The sequence below is a fragment of the Papilio xuthus genome, unplaced genomic scaffold (genome assembly GCF_000836235.2).
Source record: "Papilio xuthus unplaced genomic scaffold, Pxut_1.1 DF826945.1, whole genome shotgun sequence".
NCBI lineage: Eukaryota > Metazoa > Arthropoda > Insecta > Lepidoptera > Papilionidae > Papilio > Papilio xuthus.
This window is the reverse complement of record NW_013531704.1, coordinates 3,815,022-3,829,922: the sequence shown is the minus strand read 5'-3', so window position 1 is coordinate 3,829,922 and position 14,901 is coordinate 3,815,022.

Sequence of the window (14,901 nt, the reverse complement as noted above, 5' to 3'; positions counted from 1 at the left end):
CTTAGAGTCGATTAATGATATATTCATTGTAGTTGTCACATCTAGAGCATCTACGAATACAATCCATTATTCAATCGTAATATTCAATGAATCATAAGGAAACTCCGACCCAAATATGAACGGGCCGCATGACAGGTACCTATTTGCACGTATTTGCCAAAATCATATTAAAGTTTGCAATTAGTAATATTGGAAAACCTCCGTTAAAAGTTCCAATGTTGGTTTACTATATATCTATACTATTATTACGGTGAAAGATTTATATTTTTGTTTGTAACGAATAAACTCAAAAACTACCGGACTAATTAAAAAAAAATATCCACTAGAAAGCTATGTAATCACTGAGTAACATAAGCTTTATTTATTACTAGAATTTTTTAATGCGCGGACGAAGTATTAGGAGTATCGATAGAACTGCTTTCCTAGTTTTACAATTACTGCTTGTTTTATATTTACGATACTTACTATACAACTCGATTAAATTGTGTACAGTAAATATTATAGTCATATGTGGATATATAAATATTTCACACTTAAGACCTACTCATATAAAATTGGTTTTAGATTATAATATGAAGTCATTGTGCTATGTCTATTTTAGTACAATGAATTTTACAATGTCAATTCTGATTATTCTTTGTTTGGCTTCGAACAAACAAAAACTTTCGCCTTTGTTATCATTACGATGGTATTTGAAATTAAAAAGCAGGGTAAATAACAATCCTTATCAAGAACATTTCTCTTGTAAACTAAACTTACATAAATAGCAATTGATAAAAGAGTTTTGCCCTCGTGGCATAAAATTATCATATCGTACATCGAACGAAATCATATTTGTTTTTATGGTGTGTATATTTTTACAGTCGACGTCCGAAAGACGTCAGAGCCTCGGTAAATGTTGACAAACGTCGTCCCCGTCATTGTCTGACTCCGTTTTGTTATACATAACAATAGGAGAATTTACGTTTCGTTCCGGAAAACTGTCGATGACAGCGTCGTACTCAATACAATTGCGCGCATCGCCAAATTAAACAACAACATTTTAAGTATTCGTCAGTGTCGTCATATAGCAAGTCAATATGAATCAAATAAAGAAACTGGTGGGTTATTATTAAAACAGTAATGAAAATTTTCCACTCGTATTTCTATACATTTTATTTTCACTTTTTTATATTGAAAGGTTTAAAACGAAATTGTACCTACTTGAATAATGAAGCAACCGCCGCCAGTGAACATCCGCAAGAGAAGGGAACGCACTGAAAAGGAATAATTCTCCTTCCTCCATCTAATCCCCATCTCCTTCCCATCCTTCAATTATAAGGAAAGGTTGAGAAGGAAAAGAGGGCTAAAATTAAGGCTTCGGCATCACACTCATCAGATGAGAATGAGAAGTGTTTCCACTTCACCACTTCCGGCCGAATCGTGCAACAAATGTTGTTGTCGTCTACCACTGGTAAATTGTGAGATTTTACTGGTACGCCTAAGGTTTTAAGGTTGTTATGCACTGATCTCACTTGTCTTTATTTACATTTTTTTTTCACTGAAGTGTTATAATATCTATTCTATTTATGTCACAGACGTAAAAGCCATGACCTTAAAAAATAAGCTTCTTACAAATCGGTCGATGTTCGAGTTCATTTGTTATTTGGCTTGATTTATTGCGAATCCTCGAGTCACGCAAATGATATATCGTGTTGGTATAAGTATGTAATTTATTAACCCGGCGTGCTTCGGTCGGCGGCAGGCGCCCGGCGCCCGAGCAAACCGGCAATGGGTTCAACAACCTCGACCTTGGCGCCACCGACACCGACGCAAATGTATTGTCTTACTTCGCAACGAACAATTAATCGTTACGTAAAAGGTGCCTTTGACAAAAAATTAACATACTATTTACTTTTAATCGCTTGTTTTCAGAAACATATTGTCTTAAAAGGTTATTTTAGTTTTTATTAAATGTGGAGGCAAACGTGTAATTGATTCGTCGATTGTTAATTAACTTTATCGTTCCCCATAAATATACTTTGTGGGTTCAAGAACTTTTGAAACAATATGTACGAAAAAGGGGTAAATAAATTAAAAGAAGAGATATTCAATTACACATTATTACTACGTTTTATGTTGAAATTAGAGTAATAAATTTAATATTTACCTAAATATATGCGCCAACACCAAATAATATCTGTAATAAAAATAAAAACCTCGCTTGATAAACGATAAACATTGTAAAAAAGTGTATAAGGCTTTGATCAGGGTTGTCGCAATAGTCGACGGCTAGGACAATGCGCGTGGGAACCCACGCCGCGCTGTGCCGCCCGCTCGGTTCCCACGTGCGGGAAGCTCCGAAACTACTCGCCTCACTCGCTCATTCACAAGCCGTTTCGAGTCAATGGGAATACAACTGTAAATAGTGATTCATGACGCAAATCATTGTCGAAACGTACGAGAAGGTTTTTTCAAAAAAACTAAGTCATTATCGAGTACTGTCACTCATGTCATTACGATAATATTGTTTTAATGAAGTGGATAGAGTTCTTGAAGTTAAATTACTTGATGATTGTAAGAACATGTTCTTTTTTTCAACATTCTCACTTCCTACGTATACGCAATTAGTGATTTGAGGTAAACACGAATTAATTTAAAACCGCATTTAAACAGATCTTATTTGGTCCGAATTGATAGGCAGGTGGGCTGTATTAGTAAAGTCTTGGTTTATCTTACTAATATAATATTATTAATGCGAAAGTTTAGATGGATGGATGTTTTGACATAGACTGCTAATTAATTCTATTATTCTTAATTCCGCGCGGACATAGTCGCGGGCGACAGCTAGGTATATTACAATTAAAAATGCGGTTGTGATTTTATTTGTACACTTCCGTCTTAAGAAGACTTCCCAGATGTTCTGTTTTTTAAATAAGTACATATTTATGCAAAACAATTTCTTTATACTTGACCTAAGCGGCGGAAGAGGAGGTCATTAAAATGCTTTCGATTTCCTTGATTTTATTTAGAAACTTATTTCAAACATTACTATTTCCGGGTCGGCAAGTTAAAGAGATTTGATAAAAACAAATGTTTATTTTATGTTTCCCCAGTGGCATTCCAATATAAATTTATTTACGACTTACAAATAAAAACAGTCAAAACATTATCCTTTAATTATTGACTTTATTTATTTATTTTTATTGTTGTAAAGATGTTAAAAAAATATCTCTACCTATTCCATGAGATATGACTGATTTTTAAATTGAAATATTTAACTTTTTTTGTTATGCGTACAGATAAGAAACCCTATATTACGCAATATTTTAAAAACATTGTAAAAATAATTATTTGTAATCTCAATACATGAAGAAACAAGTGTATAATTAGTGGCCTTTAGATAAGTTGTACATGTGTACAAACAAAAAAGAAATGAGGTATAAAGATAGCTAATACATATTTGTATATGTGTTCATTTTGCTTTTAAGTATATATAGGAAAATAATGCATATGGAAATCATAATTTTAAACTATAGGTAATATAATTTGAAGCTACTGATATTGTAACGATAATATTACATTTAGAAAGTGTAAAAGTTTTTTTTTTAATAAATAATTTAACAAGTGTACTTTTTCGAATGCTTGAGTAAGAATGTTTTATATGTGGCAATCATAAATTTGACAAGGAGATTGGAATATTTAAATTTCAACATTATCGCGTTACAGTACCGGCTCACTTGTCGAGTTCATTTTCATACAAAAAATACTAGTAGCATGAAACGTGTTAAGAAACGTTACATTTATCATGTTCAATGTGCATGTTTACAAACTTACATCGTAGAAATCGTTTAGAAAAGATTTTATTATAACACAATTTGTACAGAAGTCGTACAAATGCGTCAACTGATCCGTAACGGAGCTCGGCCGTGTGGTCAAAGTACGAGTTGCGTGACTTCGTATAAATCATGCATAAAAAGTTTTTATTCTCCCTATAAAATAAAATAAGTCGAAGTCGGCACATATTTACAACTTCTAGATGAGGTTCACAAACTCGACTTTAAACAGTGAAGCCATTTTTCAAAATGTTAGATAAGTGCGAACTATCTTACAATTTTATATTTATCTACTACTCAGGTTATCGATATTTTACTATAGTAAAAAAATATAATTTAAAAAATAAAATCTTTTTAAAGCATTGATAAGATTCATAAAAGTTTCTTTACAAGTTTTAAGGTTTCGTCGGAAAAGTTGAAACAGTAAAGCTTGCAGCCGTGTAACGTCTCTTTAAAAAAATACCAACTTTTTGATAAGGAAAATTTTAAAGGTCACCGAACAATTAAGCATGAAAAGTTTTTTTAAACGGAAATTAGAGAAAAGTGTAAGGGAAATCAGAGTTATATGATGTGTTTAGGTAATTATAATGAGGCCGGGTAAAGAAGGGTGAAGGTAGGAAGAAACATTTACTACTTGAAAAATTCATATAATTTTTAGGGCACATATGTTTTTACACGATATTTATTGGGTAGATTATTTCTCAAATCATTTGCGTGCAATATAAAGTCAATATCTTTTACCCGCAACTTCGTCTGAAATGAAAAGTATCTCATTTGTTACTCGAGTCTACATATATTCTAAATATATTTGTGAAAAATTCAAAATACTAATATAATAAATGCGAATGTTTGGATGGATGGATGTTTGTTGGAAGTTATCTCCAGAACGGCTCAAAGAAGGCCAGAAGGCAGAAGGGAAATATTTTTATTGATGAAATCAGCATGAACAAAACAATAATATTATTTTCTTTTGTTCATGCTGAATCACATCTTTAATTAGAATATAATCCTCATGATCAAATGTTTTTGATGTAATTTACAGATTTTGTTTGGTATCACTATGACTAAGTTAATGTTTATTGCTTAATTTTATTATAAGGTTCTTCGGATAGCAGATTTTGTTTCTTACTTCTTCCATTAGCCTGATCTAGATTTCGTTAACGTCTAGTCTAGAAGTTAAGCAAACCAATTTGGCTACTATAGTAGGTACCCGGCGCATAATTTGGCAATTTTGGTCAGTAGAGTTGACTTATTCCTGGTAACGACCAACATCAAATGCCGCAAATAAACTAATAATGCAACATAATATCCAAAGAAACCCTTTTTTCAATATTGACAAGTTGCCACTGCGTAGAATTAATTAGACTTGTTCAAGAATAAGACTTGTTGTAAAAGGTATTAAAATAAATTTAATTTTGATGTTAACTACTGAAAATCGCTAGAGAACTAGTAAAATGAATTTCTGTTAGCAAACCATTGACGCGTATGTTTATTAATATAGCAATACACCTCACATGCATCGGAACATTCTTAGGATCTGATAACGTACACAATAAAATGGATTACGTAAGCCGGGAAGCATTGAGTGTGTTTTATATCACAGCGAACAATTACACCGCTATGACGAATCCAGCTCCGTTGACATCATCAGTTAACAATCAAATGATGGCATCACTTTGGTACTCTTACATTAAATAATATTTGAGTTTATCATCGATCACCTACCACATATTATACTTATTTTTATATACTTTTACCTGAATCTAAAGTTCTATAGATCTTCTAATCAAGATTATTGGTAATGATAAAGCTTAACAATTTGGCATCATATTAACATATAGTAGTTAAGTTACACAGGAACAAAATTCAGTCACTTCTTTCCATCGCATTAGTAGAACTAAAAATATACGCACATCCTTTACTACTAGTGGGATGGCATTGACCTTAATAGTTTTCAAGGTGATAAAACAACCAATTGCTCAATAATATGTAAAAGCTGGAAGTCATAATTATTATTTAGCGCCAGATCCTTTGCCGTGTCACGATGTAACTCATCTTATGCCGCGTCACAGGCGGCGTGATTATTTAATTTATACGCATGGTGATTTTACGTTTACATAAATTAATCTCCAAATCGTCATGATGATAATTAACATAGTTATACGTAGACAGTAAAAATCTATTGCGCAATAAAGACCTATTAGAAATAACCTAAAATTGAACAATAATAACCGTGTTAACTTCGAAGTACAGTTATTATTTAGCTACTAGATTAATACAAAATCCTACCAATAATTTAAATTAAATTTCCTTATAGTTACATACATGAAAAATATTCATCTATTCTTGTCTATTTCATTTTAAGAAAATCTTTACAGTGTACTAAGCTATTTATTTAAAATCTATGTTGGCTAGACACATTTGCAAACAAAATCACATTTTGTTTACTACCATATCCACTTATATTCTAAATTCATGCATTTACAGAAGGGCATTGTAATTCGTATACAAACACATGCGCATAAAAGTACACAAAATACTTAACCCCCGCGAGCACACTTACACAGATTGTAATCACGATAAGGAGGTCATGGCCCGTCTAGACAACACCCAAATCTGACGTAGTCTAGACGACCCGTTTTATATAAAACTGGATATACATCTACGTATTATTATTTTGCTTGTTTCGATGAAAAGTATAATTTTCTTAGGGTCGACGTCTAGACGAAACGACGCAGACGATCGACGTCGCCGAACCTTCGTGAAGGTCAAATTTATTAAGGAAATTGGGGCTCTAACAATTAACTAGCGATTTATCAGATATAGAAATTACGTTATTTTCAATTAAAAAACTATACAATCATTATACCGATCGATCTCTAATTATTTTCGGTGCTTTTAGTTGATTTGATATTTATATATAATACATTTGCTTCAAATTTAACTGATTTACCGTGGGTTTCGAGATCAGATCACCATATAAAGCATATCATCATCCCTGTCGTGATCTTTGACAAAAGGTAATGACAGAGATAATATGTTTTAAACTGAGATTTTGGTCTTAGAAACCCACAGTTAGAGTCACAATGGAGAATCCTGATATATCGTTCAAAATTCGACACTATATTGATTTAATTTATATCTTCAACACCTATATCTAATTCGATCATAACAGGCAGTCGAGTCACACGGAGTTTCCCCCGCGGATGCTGAGTAATCCAACCGTTTCAATGATTGAAGCTGCCAGGCTATTTATAGAAGTCAAACTAAGCTTTGTATAAATATTCATTACATTGTAAACAGTTACAAGAAAAATAAAATGTATGCAGTTTTAAGGATAAATACAATGTTTTCCTGTTAAACATAGATTTACGTCAATGAATACCATAATATATGTAAATTATGATAGTTAACTTGAAAATACTAATTGTAGGAAAAAATAAATACTTAAATAATAATAAATAAATATTGCATAAAACATGTAATTGGTATCAAGCATATCTAGTTAAGGAAGGAAAAATGTAAAGTAAACAAGAAAATCCGTTTGCGGATAATTTTTTAACAAAACTTACCTTCCGATTAAATACGATAATGGTGAAGTTTTCTATTTTCCTGATTAGGATATTTTAGTAAATATTTTTTTCAGCAAAAGATTTCGTTACCAATATACTCCATAAGAAAATCATTTACCGTGGGTTTCTGATACCAAAATCTCTATATAAAACATATCGCCTGTCATTATCTGTGACAATACAGATATAACAATATGTTTTAAATGGAGATTTTTAATGAAAAGAATTAATGATTTTTGATCACCATCACATGGGAAGACTGGTTTCGGAAACAAATCCGAATCCCTCAACCTTCCTTACGGAGAGATTCCATATTCGATAGTAGAACAATAACATTTAAGTAATTAGTAAAAGAAATAGATAATTACTATACATAAGGTACATAGATAACGTAGAATTGATATCCAATTAAATGTGTTACTCACAGTATTTTTGGAACTTCTATAATATTTGTCGCCATTTCCTTACTAATCAGACTTTACCACAGTAATTTCCTATAGTGCTTTAAAAATGAATATTACACATTGAATATTTTCCTTGCCGAAATAAACCAATATAGAGTTATATATTTTTCTTTAACTGTTTATTATAACGTGTAGCATTATAACTTAATATCTATAATATTTAAAAAAATATATATTATCATCTATTTAAATATTACTCACCTACATCTTTAAAACAGCAAAATAACGTTAAACATTACATTATATTTAACAAAGACTATCTCAAAGTTGAACAATATTACTGTCAACATTATTTATTAAGCAAACTCAGCCAACAACAAAATTTTCCATGGAGCTTCGAAAACAATTTGCGTTGTACACTTTTCACACAATTCCGGCATCCTACACGAACAATAAAAGTGCAAGTAATCAAGTCTCGGTCAATAGACGCGTCCGAAACAAGTTCATAATGAAAACGCGTGTCACGATAGAACACCGAAAAACAAAGCGCTAAAAGGAAAAGTTAAACGCAGTATACTTTGTATTGTGGGGTAAGAATTGAACATTGTTTATTAGGGGCATTTCATCAGAGAATGAGTCACAAACAAATTCTTAAAAAAAATATCTGCACGAAAAATATTAGGGTTACTTTGTAAATAGACAGAGAATTATTTACCAGAAAGACTCGCTTCGTCTAGAAATAAAAAAAGTAATCAAATAAAAATACATTTTATTTAAATGTGAAATTGTTCGAACTAGGCCACATATACAGTTACAAATAAGTAAGGATAAGCGAGTTTTAAAGACGTGGAAAGCGAGTGCATTGACGTTTATTTATAATCAAGAAACGAAGCCATCTCTCTTTCAAAACACTCGAAATGGTGACTAAGTGATGTTTGCAAAACAAATTGCGTCACAGTGCAGTGGGCTCGGTCGTTGCCCGCTTTTTTGTAGACAATACCTTTTAAAGCAAACAGATCGCTCACTTGCAATCAAATCAAAGTTCTTTTGTAAACAAGAAAAGTACCGCTTGAGCTGTGTTGTTATTAATGCGATACAAAGGTCCGGTTCATTTTGTAATGGAATAGAAAAGCAGTTTTCTGCCTCACGAAACGTAAGCTTTGTAGTTCAATTTGTTATAAAACAATGCAGCTAAGAATAGTTAAGTTTTTATTTGATTTTATTTTTATTTTATAAATAAATGTACACAACATGATTATACAAACATAAAAAGGATGAAAGGACAGACTACACTTAGAAAATAAATTATGTATGCTTAAATTTAAACTGTTACAATTTGGAGGTTAATAAAAATCATGAAAATGAAGGGATGAGAAAAACCGGACATTGTCACTGCAGTATTTTTGAGACAGCCTTTCTGAAGACCGCATATTTAGGATTGAAGATTTCTAGATCGTTCGGTGTATTGTTATATAGACGTCTCATTCTAATTACATTACAAATAAATTAACTTCATTTATTACTCTAATATGGGAACCATATGAATAATAATAAATATATTCAGATAGTCCGTCCATTAATGTAAAATCATACTAAAGTTTACACTGGCGATAATAGAAAACACCAGATCATTACGAAGTACATTGGAGCCTCAGTAGGTTGGAGGTTCGAACCTGATGTTTTTGCATCCATTTATTAAAATAAACGATGTCATTAAAAGTACGATAATCGTACGTTTCCGGAAAACCATCGAGTGGAACAAACAGTAACGGTATACAATCGTTCAAGTGTGAAAACGCCGCCGCCGCCGTAGGGTCCGGCTTCGGTACGCAGAAAACGTCGGTAAATGATTGAGTTTTGTTTGCATTTGCTACTTCTAAGAAAAATAAACACGCAAAGCCAATATTTTAATTGCTAGAAATGATTGATACGATCTATACATGGAACGTGATAGTGCAAGGTGTGTCACTGCACTAACTTGTCTTAACATAATATTAATATGGTCAAATTCCTACAAACAAATTGTAAAAGTTAAGTAGTTTTTAGCATGAAAAAACAATCTCCAAATGTTTATTTTTTATTATACGCATTGATAAGTCAAACGATACCAACAATTTCAATCTTAATATGTAGGCAATGTTGTATGTTTGAACTAGGAAAATATCAAGAACAATATCACATCAATAGTACAATATATGACACTAAAGTCATACAGATAAATATACTTATTGAGACATGGTGGAAATACCTCAGGTGGCCAGATAAGGGACGATGGAAACGGTTAGTATTTCCCGTGGAACCCGTTAACATAAAATCCATATCCATCTATAAAATCTAACTATTGCGATGACAACGTAGATAACAACACTTTACGTAACAACTGACGTATATGACCCAAGGTTATTTTCGATCCATAATTAAGGTCCCCTTGTAATATTTTATGCAATACGTGTTGTTTAATATAATTAAATTTTTCCATTAACATTTAATTTATTTTCATCCATCCTAAGAAATGTGGGTGTAGTCACTAGATTACCAAAGAGAGATAATAAAAAAGAAAATTAAGAACAGAGAAGTCAAATTTAACACATGACAGGGATGACAATATTTTACTTTCTCAGGTATTTTGTAAAAATTCTAGGATCATATTGTAAAATAAGGGAAGCTGTCATAAGTAGTAATGTTTTGGAATTTAGGAATTTTACAGAACAATATTATATACATATTGTCTATTTAAAATTCTGCGGAAAACATAGAGCGTTATTACCTAGCTTTAAACAGTTCCAAGGAAAATTCCACACAAACAGTTCAATGTATGGTATAATAATAGCAGAGAGCGCGATCTCTTTACCGTTATCCTAATTATCATAGCTACATAGCAAACCATGACCTGCGCAGCCTGTGCAAGAGGTATTCTAATAATGCAGCAATCAAGGCAAGCCGGTGGCTGGCGGGCATACTGCGGCGCGCACATTGCTGTCGACCGTCATTGGTACACACACGTGTCATGATCTATACATAAGTTTTTCTATATCTCTTAAACCCTCCTTCCACTATGCTCTATAATAAGTGCATATTGCTCACGTAGTGATCGCGAGCGTCTAGTCACTTAGTGGAAAAAAGGTCCTATTATCAAAATAAAACAAAGTGATCCTATAAGTAAGGGTTCCGTTTTTTTTCCTTTCAAGGTACGGAATCCAAAAAACATTTGTAACATCAATAGTACTAAGTTGATGTGTTGAAAATCTTATAACGTCGAGTTATAGACTTAAAAACATCAATTTCTTGTCATAATTATTAGTTGCTGAACCGCATGTTTATAACAAACTGTCAACAATTTAGTTTAATCAAACAGTAAAATAGAAATGTAAACGATTCCCTGTTCGGAGCTAAAGTTGTTAGACCAATACCCCTTATTTGTACTATTGCATTATTTATGTACGTTACGTGCTTCCTCGTGTATTTTTTCCATACAATAAATGTGACCAATCGCTGTAGGACTATAGATTGCGCGCACACTTTACGATTCAAATATCGATTTATCGATAACGTCAGCAGATTAACAACGGTAGCGTTTTACGGTTGAAATTTACGTAGTACCAAGAACGTGTAAATAACATAGTGTGATATCTATTCTATATCAAAAAGTTATCGATTAACATTAACTTATCAGCTTCGCTTCTTAGATCCCATTTTCAGTAACGGACTAAACGCAAAACTTTGTTAGTTACGATTCGGTTAGTGGAAATGGTATGGTCGATGGGTGATGGTGATATTTAACTGGGGAAAAGCTGTGTAAGCTAGGCTACCTCTATCTGGGTATATTAAGCAATAAAAGGCTTATTAACTGCCTCAGAAGTTAATAGTTCTCATAAATAATTGTTTTGTTCAGTTACTTTTCATCATCATCATGACCCATCTCTAATCAATAGAGACGCAGTATGAATAGTTGAAACATTTTATATCGAAAAAAAAGGCACGTTTTTGTTTAGTGACCCAGACATTCGACCTTATGTAAGACAACCTTCATCATTAGCGGAAATGTTTGTACGATACTATAATACTATATAGATTTATATAACGGTGGGCCAATGCGTCCCTCGCCTCCAAGACGCCCGGCAGCCTAGCGCCCCCGCCCGCCACCTCGTGCTCCCGCCCTCGCCCCCGCCCGCGCTGCAGTCGCACTGCACCACGACCTCTGCCCTTTAAGCCATCGGCTACGCGACCCAAAACCGCGAATTAGAATTATACTAAATGTCATTATTACGTAATAACATTTTAATCTACAATTTTCAACTTGACCTCAATATACATTAAAGTCAGTACTCCAATAGTTAGTAAGGAATAATACATTCGACCTTCAAAAAGTAGGTCTGAAAAATTGCCTTAATGTGCGTCAATAGAATTTGAAGATATTATGTTGGTTATTTTTTTTTGGTTAAATTAGTAAACAAACGTAAATACAGTGCAGCAAAAACCGCCACCAATTTCCTGCATTCAAGTTCGTGGAATTCATAAACGTATTAACCTTGGCCACACGAATAGCAGCCACGGTAATAACAAGATTTAATAATGCAATTTGATGTCAATATCATCACTGCACGCGTGCAGCATACAAACAAACCACGTGCCTTCATAAACATATCTATACGCCTACCTATTTTTATTACAATAAGACAAGGAGATGCTCCATAGTTTCGTAACAACGTAAACATGATGCAATTCGAAACTCTTAAACATTAAGGAATTTTACAATGAATAACAATCTCTTCATATTTCCGTATGATACAATTAGCTAAGAGTACCAGTCATATTTTAAACTCAATTAAAATATGGGTATGGGTATATTTACCAATACATGTTTTAATAGATTTTATAACTAAGAGTTGTGGTAAATGCATAGTTAGATTTCACCTGCTTTCAGACCTTGAGATGCAGTATTGCGCATATTAAAACCTTGAAATTCCAGTTTCAAGGCGCATCTCACTACAATGATCATCTACCGTGACTGAATATTGTTCGAACTAACATCATTTTACCAAGGGAAAATCCAATCTATTATCTCAAAATATTTACAGTATTCCGTGACATTTATATTACAGCATTTTTAAAAAGAATAAACTTTTTAACATCTTATATATATATAAGAAAGTCGTGTTAGTTACACTATTTATAACTCAAGAACGGCTTTACCGATATAGTTGAAAATTGGTGAGGAGGTAGCTTAGGAGCCAGGAGACGGACATAGGATACTATTTATTCTTTTTTTTTCGAATTTATGCCTTGAAGAGGTACTTTTTATTTAACTTACTAATATTATATGTAAATGCGAATGTTTAGATGGATGTGATATGGATGGATGGATGTGTGGGCTACACTAATTAAGTTTTTTTATATATCCACGCGGCCGGAGTCGCGGGCGACAGCTAATTACATATACAATCAAACAAACTATAAAATCTTAGTTTGCAGCGTGAAGCAAATATAAAAATAGAATTTAGGTTAGTTTAAGGTCAGGTCGTTGTATATTTATAACGTTAGATTGCAACAGTTAGTGAAGTGCATAAGATTACGTCACGATTTTAAAACGATTGTGATCTGATACAGTAGATTTATTTTATTATAATATATATATTATTGTATTATTTCTAAAAATATTTACCGACCAACATCGCTGAAACTAGAGAGTATAATAAAATATATAGTTATAGAGGAGAGACTGACAGCACTCTACTTGCGGCAGTTTCCGCCTATTTGAGTAGAGCTATGTGTTTTAAATAGTCAAAACCACGTATCAACATAGTAAGATGGTCTTACTCATAATTTATTTTGATTTGTTTATGTTCTCAAAGTTTATATAAAAGTATCGTTTTGCAGTTTTTAATTATAAAAGTAGGCTTACGCACTAGCGGGGTTTGAGACGAAGGCTGGAGCGGTAGGGGGTGATCGTTATTAATTGCAGCATGCAGGCCGACACGAGCCGAGCTGGGGTGGCGGCAATACTCCGGGGGTGTACGGCCGGGGTGTACTATCGACGCGACAGCCGCTACGTCATTTACGGCGCCACGTGCGCGATCAATAGTGACGTCGTTTGTAGGAGATGGGGGCGATGAGGGAGCGAAGGGGGTACTGGCGGGTGGAGGCGTCGTACTAACCAGGGTGAGGAGGCGGAGCGAGGAAGTGCGCGCGCAATGAACTCCGACCTACTTACAATTACGTTTCACAGCGTCTACGTAACGCGATCGAACGTGGGGCCGCAGGGGCGCGTGGGGCTGTCGCGGCGCAGGCGCTACGAGCCGTTGCCTCAGACGATGCCCCTTGCAACGTGCCCCAGATAGGAGCCTCATTCATTGCAATCTATTGCGAAATCCAAAATACAGAAATTACTATCTAAAATAACATAAAAGTACAACTATTAAACAATCATATTATTACAATTTAACTAATAAAAAAATAAATAAAGACTTTACCAATTGCGTAATATTATAAAACATTAAAGACTGTGCGTCAGTTTATTTACTTCAAAGTCGCAATTTTATTTTGTGACGATGACGCACCACTAAGACGTCATATTTATTTAAAAAAATGTACTGCCAAGATCAGCAGCCATAGCAGTATTGATCTTATTAAAATACGTTTGATGAATGATGAATGCAAGACAGTTTATTTTTCAGATTCATCTCGTCTCTGAATATACCAAACTAACTACTAAGCGACTTCGTCCGCGGGAATAACTGCATAGATAAACAATTATTCGAATTGAAGAATGTTTGTGTTTTTCAAGTAAGTCTAACAGAAAATGTTAGTCAATACAAATTGTAGGCTTTTAGGGGATAACTCTTCACTCACATCTACTTTTTGATTTAATCAAAGCATAAATAAAATAAAATTTATATCATAATCCATCCAAATTATGTACTTAAAGACCTCGACTAAAAACTAAAAATAGAATAATATTCAATAAGCCAGACGATGAAATCAAATCTGTCTAGACGGTATCAAGACGGGCGCAACCAACTTAGATCGACTTGAATCTTGACGTATTATTTCATGAATAAATCAAGATAAAGTCGAGTGGAAGACAAACACAGAGTCCGTTCCACATGCAAA